At 48.6% G+C, this 19,923-nt stretch overlaps 1 protein-coding gene and 1 long non-coding RNA gene across 2 annotated transcripts in view; both read right to left on the reverse strand.

The window, feature by feature from the left end:
• Nucleotides 1-19,923, reverse strand: part of ITPKB (inositol-trisphosphate 3-kinase B) — a 107,885-nt gene that overhangs the window by 23,577 nt on the left and 64,385 nt on the right. The window lies entirely within an intron of this gene.
• LOC105516692 lies at nt 1,493-19,838 on the reverse strand. The gene is made up of 2 exons (XR_001002531.1): nt 19,687-19,838; nt 1,493-2,042 (listed from the first exon to the last, which is right to left on the reverse strand). It is a non-coding gene; the product is annotated as an uncharacterized LOC105516692 (long non-coding RNA).

Here is a 19,923-nt window from a genome sequence, read left to right on the forward strand (position 1 = left end):
TATCATCAGGATCATCTACATAACATGCAAAATGAAAATGAGGGGCCCCTTGTCCAAAATTCAGTAAGAATGTCATGATGGGGAAAGCAGAGCTTCACCAAGCTCGGGGTCCTTCTCAGGCCCTGTGACTGCTCAGCCAGGAAATGGGCCCTGCCTCCTGGGGAGGAAATGTAGGAGACAGCAGGTGACCCCAGGCCTGCAGGCCTCTGTGGCCTGCTCACAGGCAATGACCAGAGGCTCCTCAATCCTTGGGCAGGGGAAAGCTCAAGGCCGCAGGCACCTGCGGCTCTTCCTTCGGGGCTCGGAGAGGTCTCCTGGAAAGGCCGAGCAGGAGAGGTGAGGAGGCAACTAGACCTCAGCCTTCTGCATGTTCTTCAGAGTCTGGCCTTGCTTCCTGTCCCTGCAGTGCTGTCTGAGCCGGTCAGCAGCCACTTGACCAGCCCAGCCTTCCCCACCAGAGGCCAAGCCACCCAGGGCCAGCACTTCCGATCCTCAGCTCAGCCCACATGCCCTGCCGGGGTCTACTTCCCATCTTCTTTCCAGCCACTTCCCGCCCCTCCAAACCAATGTTATGTTTCTCAAGGCAATTTGGCATGGGTGGGAGAAGAAAAAGTTGTGACGCTGGGGACAGACACTTGTGTGTTGTGAGGACTGCATGTCACTGGCAGCCCTGGTGACATCCACACATGGCACCATCTGCAGCACACCTGGACTCACATTCTCTCGGGCCTGTGGAGCTCTGCAGGCAACTTCTTGCTCCACACACCTGTCCCCATGCCACCTTAGGCCCACAAAGGTGTCAGCTTCTGCTATTAGGGACTTTGCAGAAGAATGACTGTGGATGCTCAGGGCTTAGCTAACTCCTGTGTGGACTTTAAAATGCAACCCAGATACCCTCTTCCCAGGAAGCCTTCCCTTGCCCCTCCTGGGTGCTTCCAAAGAGCCCTGGGCACACCTCCATCCCACTTCTCTTTGACACAAGAAAGGAAACTTGGTTTACCCTGGTGGGCCCTCAGAGACTCCCAGCAGGTTTCCTGAGTGCCTGGCTGGGCAGGTGCCAAGCCTCACAGCATCCAGGAAGAGGGAGATCAAACTCAGCAGGTGTGGGAGGGGTTGTACTTGCCCATCAGGAGCCCAGTCAGAGGCTCCTGAAGAAAGTTCACATTCTGGGCAGGTGTGGGCTCCACTCCATTTCCTTATCAGGGCCCTGACATTCCTCTCCTGGAAGCCACAGCTGTGCTGGGACAACTTCAGAGAAGCAAGGAGGATTTCGGGAAGGCAGCTCCTTCCAGTCCCAGCGTACCCCTAAGACAGCTGCCCTTCCTCCAGCTCCCTTCTTGCTGATTTTGCCAGGCCCACAGTGGTTTCACTACCTTGCACATTAAGGGCTGAAGCGACATACATACTTCTGTCCCCCTCCATGAAGATCCTAAAAGGCAGCCCATAGAGTTGGATGTTGTTCTACAAGACAGGACGATGACGCAGAACGCGATTCAGGTTTAGAGGTTGGAATGAACCTTTGTTCTGCCGCCTTCTAGCTGCGGCATAGCCAAACCTCAGTGTACACTGGGCACGGCAGGTACCAATGCACACACCCTGCCCTCCCCATGCAGTCACCGTGAGAGCCTGAGCAGGTGACAGGCACAAGCAGCTGCTCTGTAGACTGTCACGGATAGGCAAACCTTCCAGGCTCACTTTGGTTTTTTGCTTCTGTGTCTATTTTCTTAAATTGAAATAATTTTTTCCTCCAAGGCATAGCAGATTGGCAAGCATCCAACTAGGCACTTTCAGAGGGCCTGATGGTGGCCAGTGGCGATCAGATGAGTTAACTGTGTGATTAACTGCTTACAAAGCTTCTCATCCATGCCCACGGCAGCTCTGGGGACTCATGGGGCAGTTCCTCAGGCCCCTAGATGCGTAACTTGGAAAGAGTCAGAGCCTGGTGAGTCAATACCAGTTTCTGGTTCAAGTCACTGACGTTGCAAAAAGAAGAATGATTTCCCAAAGCTTCTTATTTCACATATGTGGTACTCTGCTAGGCACTGCCAAAGAAAGATATTTTCAAGGTGAATAATAAGATTGCTTGGCAAATTTCATCTTCTAAAGTGGGTTTACATTCTGTTCTTAGCCTCCTTCTCACCTGGTTTGTTCCCCCAATTTGCTACTTTTTCCTCCAGCACTTCTCTTTCTATTTAAACAGTTTGATCACTTGGCTTTTATTTTTAGATAATCATAAAGAAAGAGTCTCCATTTGTTGTTGTTTTTGAGTAAAAGAGATGAAGGGAAATCTCTAAAATATCAGAAATGGGAAATGATCTCTGGACCCTCTAACACTCCAAAAACAGTATTGCCAGCCTAACTCTGCTGCGTGTGCGCAAACAGATCACGTTACATGTCTAACATGATGTTAGATACTATACTAACAGCTCAGGTAACTCTCACAACACTGATACAGTTGTCTCCATTTTGCAAATGATGAAACATGTTCAGAGAGGTTTAGTAACTTGCAAAAGGTCACACAGAGTCCAATCACACAGAGTCCAGGTTTGTGCCACTTAATTCCAAGGATTTTGTTTCAGCCGAGGATTACTGGGCTCCCATCATCTCTCTCGGACCTGGGGCTATCTGCTTCTCCCCTAGTTATAAAATAGCCTCACATAAACAGCAAGGGCTTTGTCAGAAGAGTGACCTTTCAGATGGGGGAGGCCTGAACAAAGGCCTACTTTCCCCTCCCTCCAACTCTGTTCCCAGAACGTCCTTACTGACACACACTCAGGGAAGGCACATTTAACAAAGCCCCGAAAGTGGATGAAGAACGCCCCTGCCTGGGGAGAATTTGTTCTGTGTCAAAGTCTTTGTTCTGCTCTTGCAAAAGTCTGAGTGAGAGTCACTGAGTTTTCCATGTTTGGAAAAAATCCTTTTTTCCTTCCTTCTTCATTTGGTCTTTCTAAAAAAGCAGTTAGGGTTTCCCTAGTGATCATTATTTCCTTCACTGGGGAAAAGCCTGGTGCTTCTCCTAGGCTGCAGAGTGGAGGCGGTCGCCAACTTTGTTCATTGTATTCCCCCTGGCAGGGCCCAGCTGGGTTGGCGGCAGCTGGGTACAAGCCCAGGCAGGTAGGGGCCCCTGGCTCAATAGCTCCCTCCTGTAGCCCTGGTTAGAAACCTGGCTGGGTCCAAAAGCGAAACCTGCCCCTGCCAAAAAGGAGCTGGGGGGGGAGGAGGGGAAGAGCTTTCAAAACCAAGACACCAAGGATCGGAAAAGTTAAGCCCAAGGACTTGGCAGGACAGGTAGCTCCGGCTAAAAATAAAAGTCTGGATTTAAGACTAACTGCTTTTCCCCCTTTAGCAAACAAGAAAATCCCCCTAAATGCCAAATGCAAAAGCACTTTCAGAAAAGACTGGAGTAAGGTTTTCTTTCATCCCCCGTCCCCATCCACCGTGTGATGTTCCCGCGAGCTAGATGGCACAGAACATCCTCCATAGCGCTGCGCACCAGGCACGAGGTTCTTTTCCCCCGCCCTTTATGGAACCCATGAGCGTAGGGTAGGGATTACCGAGAGCTGTCGGGTGGATGAAGTCCCTCCTTCAGAAGCAATTGCTGGGCCTGGGGCAGGAGAACGAGTATGGTGGGTCCTTACCAGACCCTGCAGACCAGGACCCCCTGCAGGGGCCAGGACGTGCAGCAGCCACACGAACCAGCTCAGGGAACTAGCTAAACTAGCTCCAGGTAAGCGCTCTGTCCTCTCCAGGCCCAATCAGGTTGTGAGGGCTGCCGGGCCCCTGGTTTGCAGTGTGTAGACCTGGTCAGGCTGAAGGCTGGAGCTCCCCACCTGGCTGACCCTTTTTGAGGGATGCCACCATGTTCAGTCGACCCCTAGCAGCACATTCTGGCCAAAGCCAGGAAAACCCTGAGTGACTGCCCAGCTGTCTCCTGTTTAGCTGCCTTCTTCCTGTTGCAACTAGAGGCCCAGTTTCTAGGCCAAGAGCAGCACCCAGACTGGCACCCAGGGGGCCTCCACCATGGCCACTCTTCCTCTTCCACCATAAGCCCTAAACCCTGCCAGAGGAGGTTGCCCAAGGCCCAGCCGTCAAGGACGGGGCTCCAGGAACAGCCCAGGGCCTCACCAAGGCTCATGACCACCCATAAGAGGGAGCAGGGTCCCTCCAGGATACAGAGCCACCCCCAGATACTGCCCCACACTCACTCTCTGGTGTGCCCACTCCAATCTGTCAGGGCAAGACATCCCATACCTGCCTCCCCCTCCAGGTCTGCTGTGCAGATGCTCTGCCCAGAAAGCTCTCCCTCCTCCCTTCTGTGTATCCACATCCTACCTCTCCCTCTAGCAAAACCCCTGGAATCTGCAAGCTGGCCCTACCTTCTCCCTGAAGTCTCTCCGGCCACTCCAGCCCCACGCCATTCCTGGAATCCTCCCTAAAGCTGGAGGGAGATGCAGGATGTGGATATGCAGAAGAGTGGAAGGAGAGCTTCCTGGAAGGGCACCTGCACAGCAGACCTGCAGGTGGGGCAGGGAAGGGACAGGAAGCTGGAGTGCTTCGTGAAGCAGGAAGCTGGAGTGTCTCCCAGTGGCAGGAAGGCTCCTGGGGAACTGGGGATTTGTCCTAAACTTCTGTATGTCCCCCAGGCTGGACAGCCAGCGGGAATCCAATACTCCCGGCATCTGGCTGATAAGAGGACCCTGCGGGCCCACCACATGGTAAGCGCCCAGGCCTGGAAGATAAAGCACACCTACACGAAGGCTCACACTGCTTTACGTTCACCTGTCCCACCTGGATTTTTCTAGAGACTTCTCCAAGCAGCAGGAGGAGGCATGTTTGTGGGAATTTCCTGTTTGGTCTGCCTGGGTTTCTCTCCAGGACCCCATGGCTGGCAGCCTGGCTGGCCCCGGGCCCCAGGGTTCTTTTTCACTCAAGGGTTTAGAGGGCAACATTTCACTCAGGTTAGTCACTGTTTGTTCACTCTCCCATCCCTCAATCTGGGATGCCCTTGCTGGCAGGCAGGGAACATCTCTTCATGGGTGTCCCCAGTGTCCTGCAGGAGCCAGGGACACTGGAGACACCAGCAAAGAATGCTCTTCTGTTAGCGACTCTTTCAGGTCCCGACTCCTTCCCTCATCCACACTGTAAAGGAGCTGGCACCAAAGGGGCCCACAATCTTGCTAAACCAGAGTCTTTTTTTGGTTACTCAAGAATCGAGGTGTCCTTCACCCAAAATGGAAATGTTCCTAACCCTCCCTATTGGGCAGGGCCCAGCAAATGCTCCATCTCTGGTGAGAAGGTCATTAACTTGGCTCTTCCCTCTCCTCCCTCCTGGATTCCATCCTCTTAAGAACTAAAAATAATGAAGGGCTAGAGGAGAGAGGCGAGAGAGGAAGAAGGCATAGGAAATGCTGTGCTGAACAGAGGCCTGGCAGAGCTCACACCAGGAGCCTCACAGAGCTCACACCAGGGGCCCCTCCAGGCCTCAAAGGCTGCTGGGTCCGGAGGCTAGGACGGGACTAACAATAGGAGGAAACAGGGAGTGGCCAAGGGGGCTGGGGAAGAGCATGAGGAGGGTGGGCAGCCTTTCCAGGCTGACTTCCTAATGGATAAAGCTCAGAGGACAGAAGGGCTCAGCCTTTCCTCTGGGAAAGGGCGCCTGGGCTCTGCCCAGCCGGTTAAGGGCCACCCCTGCAGCAGATCCTCTCCCGCCCTGCGCTCGTTCACTCCCCCCCAGAGATTTTATTTTTACTTTGGTAAATGCAAAACAAGAAGGCCAAGTTACAGAGGGTGGAAATTTACCGAAGGCCTTTACTGATCGGCAGACAATTGGCACTGAAGTTCTGGAACCTCCGAGCACCCGCAGACTCCATCTTGGGCCATTCTCTCAGAGGGGCCATCCAGGGGACTCAGCCCCATCCCCACCCCCAACATACCTTCTTGGGAACAGCTCCCTGGTCTGGGGAGCTAGAGTTGCTTAATCCTTCCTTTATAGCCCACAGAGAGGTAAGCAGGGCAGGAGCACAGCCCACAGCATGCGAGCTGTTCTAGTGCCAGTTCAAGAAATAGCTCGTGTGCTTACCAGAGCCAGACACAGGGCTGAGTATTTGCTATGTGTGTGTGATAAGAGTCTCTCAACCTATCACAGAGGTGCTGTCACTGTCCCACTTTACAGATGGGAACACTGAGGCACAGTCATGAGACAACTTGCCCAATGTTCTGTACATGGGTAGTCAGTCAGGCAGGCTGGCTGCCAGCTCCAAGCTCTTCATCATTCTGCTGGGCTGCCTCATTTCCTGTCATGTGGAACAGGTAAGTAACATTATAGCCAGATAAACTCAGATTTAGATTCTGCCTCTCCTGGCTGGTGGCACTAGGTAAGTTACCAAACCTCTCTGAGCTTCAGTTTCCTCATCTGTAAAGTGGAAATACCATGTATCCTGAAGGATTGTTTTCTGGGTTAAATTAAATTCTCTGTGTGCAGTGCCTGGTACATACACAAGAGCACTCAACAGAGGCAGATACATATTGCATACCTCTCACGTATACTGTCTGGTCTGACCCCCTCAAGGTCAAGAGCCTATGGGTCAGATGAACTGTGCGGGAGGCAGCTCTGTATGCGCCCAGCAGATGTTAGCAGTAGGGTCTGACCACCTCCTCCTCTATCCCTGATCCCAGCCTTGAATTCCACCTTTCCAAAAGGAAAGGGCAGAAGGTGAAGGCCACAGCCAGGAGGAAGTGGATCCCCAACAAAAAGTCCTATTCCCTGCCAGAAACAGTCTTTCTGGAACTCCAAAATGTCCAGGAGCTACTTTCTAGCCAGGTGTGAGAGGGAGTGCACGGATGATGAGGCAGCCTGGCACGGGAGCCACCAGAGGCTCTCGTGTTTCCTGAAAATTCCCCCTCCCAAACCTCCCGCAGGGACCTGGGATCTGAAATAAGGAACTCTGCCTGTTCCCCGGGAGACTGAGCTGGGCAACAGGGACACAGGCAGCTCTGCTAGGTGGCCACAAGTGGAAACAGACTTTTTTATCCCATGCTGGAGGATGACAGTTACAAAGCCAGGAATCTAAAAGGAAGTTTTCTGCAGAAAGTTCAAGAATCTAAAATGTCATCTTCTCTCCCCCAAGCTCTCTCAGGCACAGCCCTGCTGAAGGAAACACACTTACTTCTGTGTGAGCAGCTCATTAGTAACCCCTGGTACTTTTTCAGAGATTCCTGAGATTGAAAAAACTTCAGGTTATACATTTTAAAATCTTAGGATACTACTGGATATAGCAGAAGGGACAAGATTTCCTCAACCTCCAATTGCTAAAAGTTTACCTCTCTAGGCCAAGAACATTAATGGACAAAATACTGCCTTTTAAGTAGTTTCTGGGAATGCAAAAAAGATCTTGTAAGAGATTTGGTTAAGGGGGTCACCCTGGTCTAACTCCAAAGCCAGAGTTTTGGGAACTCCCACTTAAGGAATTTCTAACACGGAAACTTTTGAGGAAGGACTTGAATACCATATGACGGCTTATAAGCAGTTATCAAGCTACACTGGAACAATTCATATTTCTGACAGATTATGCTGATTTGCCTGTGGCTAAATGGCACTCAGCGAGTGAGAATGTAGACTTGCAGAGAGAACCAGAAACCCCAAGCTGCTTTCCAAAGAAGCGTCTGCAGCCCTGCCCCAGCAGTGGCCAATGCGCAGCTCTGAATTCTGCTATGAGTCACCCAGCTTCCCTCTCCTGACCAGAGTTGTTCAGGGCAGAGACTCTGTGTCTCAGTTCAGCAGTCATGCATCTGTTCACGTGCAGACCTCTGGAAGCACAGGAAACAGGTTGCCAAAAAGGGACACCAGAGAACCCCCAAGTATGAGCAAGACTCATCAGCTCTCAAAGCTCAGCTGTCCCCCAGGTCATCTTGACGGTATGTGTGACGATATGTGTGATTTTCATAAACAGATTGACTCATCACCCTTCCCCGTGCATCTCTGTCAACCAGGCCCTGCTAGTGGCAGTGGGTGCTTACGTAACACTTTCCCCATGCGACAGGAGCCTCCCAGGGCCCCTGAAAGGCAGGCACCAGTCTCGCCTCCAATTCCTAGAGCACAAACAGGGGCAAAGGTGTGCCCCCAGGTTTGTGTCCCAATCCAGGGCAGACCTTAGGGTCTTGCCCAAACTCCTACCCTGGAAGCCTGCATGCCCTCCTTCAGCCAGGTTCTCCCACCCACCAGGAGCAGGGACACCCTGAAACTGTTTCCTTCACTTCTTGCTTCAGGCTACAATGATAAAACATTTCTTCTTTTTTTTTTATGAGACAGGATCTCGTTCTGTCTCCCAGGCTGGAGTGGAGTCAGTGGCGCAATCATGGACGGCCTTAACTTCCTGGGCTCAAGCAACCCAGCAATCCTCCTGCCTCAGCCTCCCTAGTAGCTGGGACTATACGCATGTACCACCATGCCTGGATAATTTTTCTAGCTTTTCGTAGAGATGGGGTTTTGCCATGTTACCCAGGCTGGTCTTGAAGTCCTGGACTTAAGGTGACTAAAGAAGTGATCCACCCACCTCGGCCTCTCAAAGTGCTGGGATTACAGGTGTGAGCCACCACGTCCAGGTTAACATTTCCTTTATATTGAGGTCTTTTGCAGCAGCTTTTGGGATCATTACAGACACCATGGGTTTTCACAAAGGTGAGGTGAGGATCTCCTATGAGACAGGGGCAAAGAAGGGCTGCACCTCAGGTCCTTCCTGTCTTCTCCCTCAGATTTACAGAGAAGCAAAACCAAGAAACAGAGCATCAACATCCGTAGAGGCTGGTCCAGTTTTCTATCTAAGGGATCTTAAAGCTTGGCCCCCACAAAAGTCACTCTCTTGCTTGCACAGCTTACAGAAGGCTTCTGGTTCTCTTAGACTTGTTTCATCTCCTTCCTACTGAGTAAGAGGAAATGAAACATTATTGAGGGAATGCAAGCGGGTTATCTGAAAAATGTATTCTGGAATGATAGAGGCTGAAGAACGGGCTTAAATGACCTCTGGGAGTCCTTCCAGTCAGTGAGCCTGAACACAGGCACGAGAGAGGCACTTGGAGGAACAGTCTGCTTTGTGCAGTCAGGGTTTGGGTCTCACCAAGCTTGGAGCCTCTAGGCTCAGGAGGCAGGAGCTGAGTAAGAGCCCCTGACCATCTCTGAAGAGAGCAAACCTCCTTTGCAATGTCCATCTGCTGTGTGCCAGGCAGTACATGTGTCCCGTTGGGATGAGGGGAGAGCCTTGGGGATTCTGTCCCAGGGAGAAGGACTCCAGACTCTTAACAGTGACCACAGCCCTCTTGCAGGCTCAGCCCCTCCAAGGTCTCCAGGGAGAGCTCACATTTAGGAACTGTAACATCATTTCTCGGGAACAGAACCAGCTGGCTGACTTATTCCCCTTAACTTTCAATGCTATTATTAGGGCACATCTGTCTCAGAGTGAAGTCACCAAGGAAAAACCCAGCTGAAGAAAATATTTTCAGGCAGTTGTCATTTAAATCTTTGGAAAAGGAAGCGAGCCGATAAACTGCCAAAGAGCCCCAGGATTCAAGGTGGCCAAAGAGGCGCATGGAAAGTATCTGCCTTGGGAAAGTGGGCAGCTGAGCTATTTACACAGTGTGTGGCCAGCATGATGCAAATGGACCAGAAGCTCCTAGAACTGTTTCCTCTTCCCTTTCCTCTCCCCCTTTCCCTTAATAGGAAAGCCAGCCAGCAGAGGGTCCCTATAAGCCTGAGTCAGGAGGAAAGGCCATGGGTGAGTGACCAGCAGCCAGGTGATATAGGACAGAGGCCAGCAGACTTACTTTGTCCGGCTACATTTTTTTTTTTCTAAATTAGCTGCCAACATTTAAAAATCAGATTGCACACAAAAATCCGAATTCCCAATTTCTCTTTGAAATCCTGGGCCTGTAATCCCGGACAGTGGCCCCTGCCTGGGGCTGAGCAGCAGCCACTTAAGATGGGGACTTCCCTTCCCCTGTCACTGGGCCCCGCTGACACAGGTCACCTGCCTGGCCCCTGGTGGCATTTGAGTTTGAACCGCTGGATTTAGAGACAAAGGGGAAAGTGCTGAGGAAAACCAAAGAGCTCAACTGTAGTCTACTCACTGGCCATGTCAGTGCAGGCAAGTCACCTATTTTGCTGAGCTGCTGTTTCTCCCTCTGCAGAGATGAAAAAGGACAGCAAGGCCTCAACCCCAAAACTGTAGGGAAGACTAGGTAGGAAAACAAGGCACGTGTTTGAAAACCTGAACACACACCATGCATGGTAAGATGTGGCCCTTCGGGTCTAAAAGACGAAACAGAACACCAAGCCAAAACAGGCCTCTCTGATGAGATAAGGAGCAGAGGAAACGAAAGGACACACAAAAGCTACCTCAGTGGTCACCTGCAGGGGCTGAGATGGAAGCCAGGATTTCTAAACCATCCAGCCCCACCAACCTGGCCCCGCCTGTGGTACCACCTCCAGGAGAAGCGGAACATCACCGCAGTCGTGGCTGAGCAGTACCTGACTCTGACCAACCTCTGCCTCTAATTAGTTAGAACGCAATTTAGAACCGGGGATGGTTGGCGTTTGGGACTTCTAGCCGTGGCCCAGCCCAGGTGAGGCGAGGAGACACTTATGGAATCATCTGTGGTGGGGCCAGGAGGAAGCCTAGCATCTTGGCAATGAAACTCAACACTCAAAATGCTAAGAGCAAATCACAGGGCACTGTGGCCTCTGAGGATTTCACAGTGTAGCGGCCAACTGCATTTTGGGGGGTGACCCAAAAGCTCCTGGCCATCTGCCGTCTTCCCCACCTGCCTGCCCGAAAATCAAAGAAATGACAGACATGACTACAGAAGGCTAGCTACCAATGGGCTTCTCAGAAGATGAGGAGAGGTTTAAGTGATAAAGGCATCCATCCCATACCTGTGTCAAAGCCCTCCCTAACGCCACATGTGGAGAGTGAGCAGCTGTGATACCAGAAGGGGGCACATGGCACGGTGGGATCTGGTGCCTGTGGCCGTGGCAGCAATGACTCAGGCCACCCGATCAGGGCATGACTTGGCAAGCTCTGCCAGCTCCCATCAAGCCATAGGAGCTCAGAGGGAGAAGCTGTAAGTGCTTGCAGCCCTCAGGAGCAAGAGGTCATCTTGCTTCTTACCAGCTCCTTACCAAAGCATCATATGTGGCGGACATGGTTCCCTGATGGCCAGGGGCTCCAGGGGTTCTGGGTAGATAGAGCATGTGCAGTGTCATGCCCCAGCAAACAGACCCCACAGACCTAATAGGACCACACTGAACATATGAGGTCACAAATTCCATGGGAGACCCTAAGATCTACTCTCAGGGACAGCAAAGGAGATTCTGGAAGAGGGCTGCCAAAACATCCAGTTAATCATCAAAGTTCCTAATTTACCACTCTGACAACTCTCCCTATGGCCAGCACCCCTTGCTCTTCCTATCTCTCCAAGATGACAACAGCCTGCCCTGCCTTGGGTGTGCCTTCCTGCAAACCTCATCACTCATCAGCCTTGCAGACCTTTCTAAAACATCAATCTGGTCACGCCAATTCCATCATGTGCCTCCCCTGCTTTAAATCTTCCGTGGCTTCCCTAAAGCCTGCAGGACAAAGGCCACAGACCACACAGGGACTCTCAAGGGCTCTCGCCCTCTCCCCACCAATGCGTCCCTTCACTCCCTGGGCTGCTGCAAAACTGATCTGGTTGTGTTTGCCGACCCGCACCACACTGCTTCATGCTCCTGAACCTTTTGTGCTGGCCCATCTGGTTGGAAGACCCTTCCCCTAACCTACCTAGAGAACTCTTCTTCACTCTTTACCATGCGCAATTATCACCTCCTCTTTGCACTTTTTGCCCAATGCACTCAAAAAGGCTAATTACTTCTCCCCTATACCTCACACATGCATTTGCTTCTCTGCTGAGAGCGCATTCACATGGTCTGCTGATGACATGAGTGTAACCCCTACTAGAGTGAGCATTCCTTGAGGGCTGGAAATGGCCAGTTCACTGCTGAACCTCTAGGCCCTACCTGGCACACTGCTTTCCCAGGGTTGGGAATCGATAAATATAGGCTAACATAAACACATGGGAACCCCGCCAAGATCCAAGAGTCTGGCTGAGAAAGCAGAAGAGTGCCCAGAATGCCCAGCCCCTATTGTGGGGTCTGGCTTAAAGGTGGGGTTTCTGAAGCAGAAAGGTAAGTTGAGTAAGGGTTGCCTCACACCCAGAGGCCAAGAACCAGAGGCAGCAGCCTCCAGACTCGGCGAGGTCCCACTACCAGGGCCAGCTCATCAGAGAGAGAGGCGAACAAGGAGAGCTCCGGAACCAGGACCCAGGCAGGTAACCTGGGCTGGCTCCTGGGCTCCTTCATCCAATCAGGCCACCCACACTTTCTGACATCAGTGCTGTCCCTGGATGCACTGGACACAGCTGGGAGCACTTTCTCCTTCAGATCTGGCATAGAGCTACAGGAATTCAGAAGAGGAAGTTACTACTTTGGGAGAAAAAGGGAAAAAATTAAGGAAGCTTGATGGAAAAGGTGACATGTAAGCTAAGTCTTAAAAGACGAGGAAAATGAGGGGTGTGCGTGTGTGTGTGTGTGTGTGTGTGTGTGTGTGTGTGAAGTGCAGGTTGGTGTTTCAGGATGGAGAAAAGCATAAGCAAAAGCCTAGAAGCAAAAAAGCACCATCAGCACAGCCAACAGCCTGGCATAGCTCGGCTCAGCTCAGCACCAAGGGCCTAGCACTAAGCGTTCTGCCCCAGAGGGAGGCAATAAGAGGGAAAATTGCCTGTAGGAAATTTAAAACAATACTGAAACTGATGGGCTTTTTATTGCGACCATGAGCTGGCAATTCTGATTTAAACATAATCTAACACCGCCCCCACCTCCCCCCTCCCCCGCCCCTGCCAACAACTTTTTGTCTAATTCTAAACAATTGCTGCATTATTCTTGACTTTTAATAATACATGTAAGCTTCAAATTCACACAGACTAAATTACCTTTCAATAAACATTACATTCTCTATGGAATTTAATTCAAAGAACTCGTATTTTGGTTGCCAAGCCAGCCCCTGACACCCGTGGACTCAGCTACCCATGTTTCAAGAGCAAGTTCACAGGATTTGGTACCACTGGCACTCATTTTGGGGTGGCCTGTCCCCCGAGTCCTGTGGTACGATGTGTTCCTAAGCTTGAAGACCAGACCAAAAATAAAGGCTGGAAGCAAAGTCATTGTAAAGACAAAGAAATAGAACCTGGGCTATTCCATCCTCTCATTCTACCAGACCACTTGGGAGTTTTTATTTATGTTTCTAACTTTTCAACAACGAGATATTATTCAGTCCTGAAGAAATGAGGAACAGGACTTTGTTGCAATGTCTGGAATTTACTGTGAAATGGGATTGTTGTGAATTTCTGCCAAATTTTATGTTTAAGATTTATCCTATTTGTATATCTGCTGTTTCAACCAAAAGAAACTTTTCAAAATTAACAGGAATAAAAAGCGTTCTGCGACCAGCTTTGAGGGAAGATAGACCAACAAATGCGGCTTTGTCTACTGATCATGATGAATAGGCAAAGATCAGTATTTACGAAGTCTGATCAGTTTACAGAAGACTCAAAACCAGAAACTATAGAGTTTTATTCACTACAGACCACTACAAAAGTGTAACCTTTCCCTTTTTTCAAATAAGCATTAGCGTCATTAAACTCATTACTCCCCGCCCCCCTTTTCTTATTGCTGGCATCATATACACAAAATTCAAAAATAGAAATGTTTAACCGTCTGAAATTCTTTTCTGGTCATCTTCATCATTATTTATTTCTTAATTACTGAAATAACTTTCTTACTAGAGGAGGGGAGTATTTTAAAAAATCTACTCCTGAGCTGGGCTTGGTGGCTCCCGCCTTTAATCCCAACACTTTAGGAGGTCAAGGCAGGTGGATCACCTGAGGTCAGGAGTTCGAGAACAGCCTGGCCAACATGGTGAAACCCCGTGTCTACTGAAAATACAAAAATTAGCCAGGCATGGTGGCGGGCACCTGGGCTGAGGCTGGAGAATCGCTTGAACTCAGGAGGCGGAGGTTGCAGTGAGCAGAGATCGCGCCATTGAACTCCAGCCTGGGCAACAAGAGTGAAACTTCATCTAAAAAAAAAAAAAAAAATTGTACTCCTAGTGTAAAATATGCTAGATGCACCACTGATTCACCTTCCTAACAAGAAGGTCCTCAGAGAACAGAAGGTGAGGCTTCTGGAATAACAAAGCCAACACAGGCCTCAACCGCCAGGCTAATGAACTTGGACTACAGTCTCTAGGTAAATAACAGAGAAAATTATAAAGAACTTCGACTATCCAAAATGTGAAACCTAAAAGTATCTAAAGCAAAGACACCTGCAAACCAAAGAGCAAGTCAAATAAACTGGAGAAAATATTTTACAAAATAAGGTATGATTGAAGGGTTAAGTTTTATATACAAATAACTCAAACAAATGGGTAAAAACAATCTCAGGAGCCAATAGATAACCTGGCAACATACATATAATTCAACATACATATAATGAAATAACAATATACTGTTTGCCTATTAGCAAAAAAAAAAAATTGTGTTTTGTTTTTTGTTTTTGTTTTTTGAGACATTGTCTCATTCTGTCACCCAGGCTGGAGTGCAGTGGCACAATCCTGGCTCACTGCAATCTCCGCCTCCAGAGATCAAGCAATTCTCCTGCCTCAACCTCCTGAGTAGCCGGGACTAGAAGATGCGCACCACCATGCGGGGCTAATTTTTGTACTTTTAGTAGAGATGGGGTTTCACTATTTGCCCCACCTGGTCTCAAACCCCTGACCTAAAGTGATCTGCCTGCCTTGCCCTCCCAAAATGCTGGGATTACAAGCGTAAGCCACGAGCTTGGCCGCAGAAAAAAATTTTTTTTAAAATAGTGAATCCTAGTGCTGGTGAGGAGGAGAGTAAGGTGTGACACATACCAACCCACTGCTCGGAGGCATCCCAAGGCACATGACCTTTTGGGAAATCGACCCAGGAATATGCTACAAGGGCCATAAAAATGTTTCAACCTTTCAGTTAGTTATTTTACCTCTGGAAATCTACTTAAGGAAATACTCCAAAATATGGAAAAAGTTACATGCACAAAGATGTTAATTACACCATTGTTTCTAATAACAATAGTAGTGAAAATAGCCCAACTTCCAACAATAGAGGAATGATTAAACAAATTAGGGGCATATCCTTGGGATTGATCATTCAGTCCTTAACTTATGAGTTAAGACAGAAACGTGGAAATTTTTGCTATAAGATTAAGGGGTGGGGAGCAGAATAAGCTATGAAAAATATACAGACTTAGGCTAAGAAGAAATATACCAATTTATAAGAGTAGTTATAATAGTATGCATTTCTGCACATTAACTTTATACTGGCTTTGATAAACAATTTGACCCTTTGCTCTGATTTCTCAGTTATTATATTCTATTGTACTAGATGTATATTTGTTTTAAGTATCCGCAAATCTTTTAAATAAGGTAGAATACAAATTAACCAATTAATTAATAATTCATAGAATCAAGCTGTTTCATTAGGATGGTAGGGTTATGATGATACCCTTTCTTTTTCTTTATTTTCGAAATTTCTGTAGCCTGGTTAGTTTGCTTTTACAATGTAAAAAATATACAGAACACCAAATAAACAAGTAACATAAAGAAACTGCTGCCGTATCTTACACCTTACGCTCCTTCCTGTATTTGATCTGAGAACACAGCACTCTCCAAAAGATCACTTCAGCTAAGGGAGAAATAGGGCTTTCTTGCTGTAGGTTCTGTGAGCTCAGGACTGAAAACTGTTCCCTGAATGGGTTGACTGCTCCGTGAAGACCCCAAGGAACTCTAGAAGCCCAGAAACATTAGTGTAGGATCATTCTGATGACAGACAGCAGCTAGACTCCTAGGGTGGAGGGGTCTTCCCAAAATTCAAACAGCATGGGTAAGAACAGGATCAGAAAAGAGACTGATGTGGGAAACCCTTCCACAAAGAACAGATCAAAGGAGTGAGCCCCTGAGGGCAGGGACCGTAGTATCCATCTTTGTACTCCTTGCTACAAACGTGATGCCTAGTAAAGGAACCCAATAAATGCTGTTGCTAATGGATTCACGCACACGTGCACACATGCATTCATTGTTTGACAAATATTTACAGATGTCCCACTGTTCTAGCTGCAGGTTATTTAGCAGTGAACACAATGAAGTCCCTACCCTTAAAGCAGCTTACATTCTAAGTGCGGAGAGGCAGATGATAAACAAATAAAGACATATTGCATCAGGCAGCTATGAGTGTCCTGAAGATAAATAAACCCAGGTAGGGGAAAAGGGAGAGCCCCAGGGAGGCAGGGAGAGGGGTGTGCTGGCTTAGCTGACCATGGCCTTTCTGCAGGAAGTGAGGGGCTGAGCCATACACAGGTGGAGGGTAGGGCACTGCAGGCAGAGGGAGCGGCCAAGTGTACAGGCTTTGAGACAGGTGTGTGGGCAGCTTCAAAGGCCAACAGGAACCACAAAGTGGTTGGAACAGAGTAAACAAAGAGGAGCACATATCACATATGAGGTCAGTTCTTGCAGAGTTTTTTAGGCCGTTCTTAGGACTTCGGATTTTATGTCAGTGAGATAGGAAGCTGCTGGAGGGTTTTGGGTGAGGAGTGTCATAGTCTGGCTTATGTTCTAAAAGGCTCACTCTGCTTGTGTACAGAGTACACCTGGGGAACAGAAAGCAGGAGAGAAAGGGTGAAAACAAGAAAGATTCATTTTGAGGCTGCTGTAATTGTCCAAGTGAGAGAGGAAGATGGATTTTTTTTTTAAACTCTCCACTTTAGATTGAGAAAGAAAAACGTTTTATCTGAGAATCCAAACCCCCTTTAATTATCAAACCCAGAGAGGCACCGAAATGTGACAGCGATCACGTCTCGCTCCCCGCCTGAGCTAAATAATCACCTCTTGAAGCCACTTGCTATATGGGCTCTAGACTAACTGATGCTAAGTAGCCATAAAATGACATATGCTGGACACCATCACTTGTACTATATAGTTCAACAGTATAGAGCAATCACTATCCAATGTTATCTCTGTCAACCCGGGAGGATTCCTGTCAGACAACTTTGTCTCAGCCCACTTCCTTGTTCCTTTTGCCTTTGAAAACCTGCTTGTAACAAAGGCCAAACAGAGCACTCCCCAAGGCAACTTGGAAGTGTGTCCCAGGCAGCTGTCCTCAACCTTGGCTCAGATACTAGGTCGACAAGACCAGTACTCTTTCGGTGTGAGGGGCATGGTTTCTTCCCACTCCCACTCTAACCTGGAGCTGCAATCCCTGCTGAAAGAATTTCCCTCTAAAGGACTAAGGATCTCAGCAACAGGGAAATGGGAGGAATCTTCACGCCAGAGATAAAGAGTCGGTCCCTGGGCATGGGTGGGAAGCACTGGGGTGGGGCGAAGAAATCTATCTCCTGGGAGGTGCTATCACTTCATAAATCCCAGATTTGATCAGGCAATGTAGCCATCTCACTATTTCAGGCAGCAGCTCCTAAGACAAGTGTGAACTGGGCAGACAAACAGGAAGAAGGTCCCAGGTGGAGAGCCTGCATTTGGCTTCTGTATCCCAGTTCCAGCAATTAATAAACCAAAAACCTGCCACACTCAGAATGATGGCCCTTCCCAACCAGAATTCTGTTTCTGACAAGTGGCAAAGATACTTTAAATTGCACCAAGTGTATGACAAGGACAATCTTCTGGATATTCCCATTTAAACAGGGATGGGCCGGATGCAGTAGCTTACACCTGTAATCCCAAAACTTTGGGAGGCTGAGGCAAGAGGACTGCTTGAGACCAGAAGTTCAGGACCAGCCTGGGCAACATGATGAGACCCCTGTCTCTATAAAAAACACAAAAATTAGCCAGGTGTGGTGGTGTGCACCTGTGGTCCCAGCTACTCAGGAGGCTGAGGCAGGAGGATTGCTTGAACACAGGGGTAGAGGCTGCCATGTTCGTGCCACTGCACTCCAGCCTGGGTGACAGAGCATGACCCTGTCTCAAAAAACAATAAATAAAATAAAACAGGATGAACTGGAGAAACTGTTCATCAAACTGTTCAGGATGAACTGGAGAAGGTATAGGTGCTGTCTTGCTTAGAGGTGGGGATGATTTAAGGAAGGCTAACACAAGAGCCTTGGTTAGTCTAAAGATAATCACAGCAACCAGGTGGTGGTACCAGGAACTAGTCCACCAAATCCCAACCTGCAGTCAAAGAGTCTCAACTCTCACCTATAAAGGGATCCTCCCAAATTCTCTAAATGTATGGAAATCTTTGACAGGTCTTCTGAAGCCTATAGTCATAGAATAGATATAGATAAATAGCGTAGATATTGTATAGCTATAGATTGACATGTACATATGCCGTATATATTAGATACATGCTATATATTTACATTTCTTGGCCTTTCGGCTTTATTATCTATCTCCACAAAGTAGGACACAAGACAAGCTTGTTTCCCATTTAAGTTTTTCTACCTGGACTGTTTTGCAAATCCGCCAGAGAGTTGCAGGACACTCCTGCTACGGAAAGATTTCTGCCAGACAGGCTCAGAGACCTGCCCTGTTACTGTTCTATTTAATAACGCATGCACACAAACACACAAATGGGGGTCTTTCTTCCCCATGACTTTCACGGCATGGCTGGGGGCAGAGCTGGGAGGTTTTCATGGCTCATTTATCCTCAAACTGCTCCATTTCCCCCTTGATCTCAGTTGCCACCTGACTAACTCCAGCATGATTCAGCTCCACACCACAATCATCTCCTGGTGATAGAGCTCCATGGATTTAAAAGCTGTAAGAAAAACTGAGACAGATTCAGAAGAGATTCTAGTAACCCCAAACCAGCAATTACAAATATTTTTTAAGTATTCATATATAGATATATACTTTTTTTTTTTTGAGATAGTCTCACTGTTTCCCAGGCTGGAGTGCAGTGGTGCCATCTCAGCTCACTGCAGTCTCCAACTCCCGGGTTCAAACCAATCTCCTGCCTCAGCCTCCCGAGTAGCTGGGATTACAGGCACCTGCCCCCACACTTAGCTGATTTTTGTAGTTTTAGTAGCGATGGGGTTTCACCATTTTGGCCAGGCTGGTCTTGAACTCCTGACCTCGTGATCCACCTGCCTCAGCCTCCCAAAGTGCTGGGATTACAGGTGTGAGCCACTGTGCCCGGCCTAATTTTTGTATTTTTTAGTTAGAGACGGGGTTTCACCATTTTGGCCAGGCTGGTCTCGAACTCCTGACCTCAAGTGATCTGCCCGCCTTGGCCTCCCAAAGCACTGGGATTAAAGGCATGAACCACCATACCCAGCCACAAGTTTTCATATATTTTTAAGTATCTAAAATTAGCACCTCTCTTTAAACCTTTTACTCACCCTTTCCTGACCCCTTCCTTGTATCCCCTATTCCTTTCGGTTTCTTCACTATCCCCCTTTGTCTCCTTTTCCTCAGTACCTACCCACCAAGTCCTGCTCTGCTCCCATCCCACTTCAGATTTTTGTGTCTATTTTGTAACACCCTTAATGACCCACTGAGGCTGTGAGCTTCCTGTTTACCCACAAGCGTTTAGCAGATCCAGCAATCCTACCAAGCGTTAAAGATGCTGTAGTCCTACTGTGCTGCCTCCAACCCAGTTCCTTCCAAAACAAAGCAGGATGACAAGGTGACTCCACAAGAACTGCGTTTGACCTCTGTGTGGGTTTTCTGTTTCCAAAGCCACAGCAGGGTACTCTGAAAACTCTAAACCAGAGGGAAAGGAGACCTAGCCTTCAGAACTCTGTGTGTGTGTTTAAAGGCAAGAAAAAAAAAAAAAAAGGAACCAATG

Source organism: Colobus angolensis, unplaced genomic scaffold (assembly GCF_000951035.1).
Source record: "Colobus angolensis palliatus isolate OR3802 unplaced genomic scaffold, Cang.pa_1.0 Scaffold288, whole genome shotgun sequence".
Classification (NCBI taxonomy): domain Eukaryota; kingdom Metazoa; phylum Chordata; class Mammalia; order Primates; family Cercopithecidae; genus Colobus; species Colobus angolensis.